This window comes from Trachymyrmex septentrionalis, unplaced genomic scaffold (assembly GCF_001594115.1).
Source record: "Trachymyrmex septentrionalis isolate Tsep2-gDNA-1 unplaced genomic scaffold, Tsep1.0 scaffold51, whole genome shotgun sequence".
In the NCBI taxonomy this organism is placed as follows: domain Eukaryota; kingdom Metazoa; phylum Arthropoda; class Insecta; order Hymenoptera; family Formicidae; genus Trachymyrmex; species Trachymyrmex septentrionalis.
The window spans coordinates 2,445,910-2,447,648 of record NW_017305683.1 but is presented as its reverse complement, the minus strand read 5'-3'; the positions used below and the strand labels follow the sequence as shown (position 1 = coordinate 2,447,648).

Here is a 1,739-nt window from a genome sequence, read left to right as displayed (position 1 = left end):
AATACAACCTGAAAATAATTTTGTTGAGCTATCAAAATAATTATAAGAACGCTTAAACATAATGAGCAATTACTTTAAATACAAAGCGCCACTACAATCTGAATGTTAAGATGTTAAACTATTATATATATTCATTTAGATGAATTAATTTCAGAAATGATAACTGCGTGCCGATATGTCAGACTTTCAACACAATCTGAAATATTAATAATCTCCCCAAATTTTCCAAATTTAATCTTAAAAAACTGTAATAAACTTATTGCAAAAAATATTGCCTCGGACGATCGAACTCTCTTACATTCCGTGCGAAATTATTTCTGAAATTAATTCATTTAAATGATTATATATAATAGTTCAACATATCTTAACATTCAGATCGTACTGGCGTTTCGTATTTAACGTAATATATATATATAATTCTGGAATACTACTTATTTTTTTTTTATTTAACATATTACTTAATATTTTATGAAAATTTATTCCACATATTTAAAAAATTTTTTACACTATTTATGTTTTTGTTTTATAACATATATAATATGAATTGCAAAATATTAAAAAATTTTAATAAATGTTATTTTAAACTAGCCAAATTTTACTAACAAATTATACTAAACTTGAAAAACACTTGGATGAAAATTCATCCAGGAGTATTCATTAACCAGTGCGATTTCACATTATAATCTTTTTGTTCCTTTCTTTTCCTTATTTAGTAGGTTTATTTAAAAAAATACTATTATTTAAAATATTTATCAAGGATCGATATTATGTGTCTATATACTTGAAATAAAAATAACTCATTGACTGACAGTTGCAGTAATAATCTAGATTTCTCTTGGAATCACATGCATATTTGCTTTTTCTGGCCAAGGTGATCTGTGACTCTGATTTAACTTCCGTCGAGACATCAGGGGTGCGGTAGATGTTTATTTGAGATATACACACATTAGACTTATAAGAGAATATATAAAAAATATTGTGTCAACATTTTACAAATAACTCATGTCTTATCTTGTATAATGTATATTAACGTGCGGGTATGCGATGGGCAGTGTCAAGGTCTAATCTCTTGGATCGATCCAAAATTTACGATACCAATTAGATAATTCTTAAAGCAAATATAATGCCAAGATGTTTATCAAACGTTAACGGAAAGTTTAAAATAAACCCTTCTCGATATTTACCTCACAGCTTAAATATGTACAGCACAGAAAATAATATAGATTGATTTCTGTACATTTCGTGTGTATGTGTGTGTGTGTGTGTGTGTGTGTGTGAGAGAGAGAGAGAGAGAAAGAGACAATACAAATATTTTTACGATGACTTTTTGCTGAATTTCAACAATGGATATAGGAAATGCAGGTTTAACTTCAAAGTCACGTAATTCGCTCAAAAAAATTCGTTAAAAATTTTTAAAAAAGAATTTTATGTGTAAAACTCTGCATTTTGTTTATAAACGTATTAAAATTTAAAAAATAATTTTTTTATTGCGCTGCAAACTGTGAAACGTACGTAATTTTGAGTAACATAATAAGGTATTAAGATACAAAACTGTAAAAATGTTTTAAAAAACGATAAAAAGTAAAGTATAAATGCTTTTAAAATGCTTTTTTTTATCATTAAAATGCCTTCTTATGTTTTTAAATACTTTTTTATCTTTTGTCCGCAACAAAAGGTTTTTTACCGGTTTATGTTATGGTGATCCGAAATAGTACAGTTTTGTGCGTTTTGAAAATGTT

General features: G+C 26.6%; 1 protein-coding gene across 2 annotated transcripts in view; it reads right to left on the bottom strand.

The window, feature by feature from the left end:
* Positions 1-1,739, bottom strand: part of LOC108751777 (zinc transporter ZIP11) — a 60,300-nt gene that overhangs the window by 38,975 nt on the left and 19,586 nt on the right. The gene's annotated exons all lie outside the window — the stretch shown is intronic.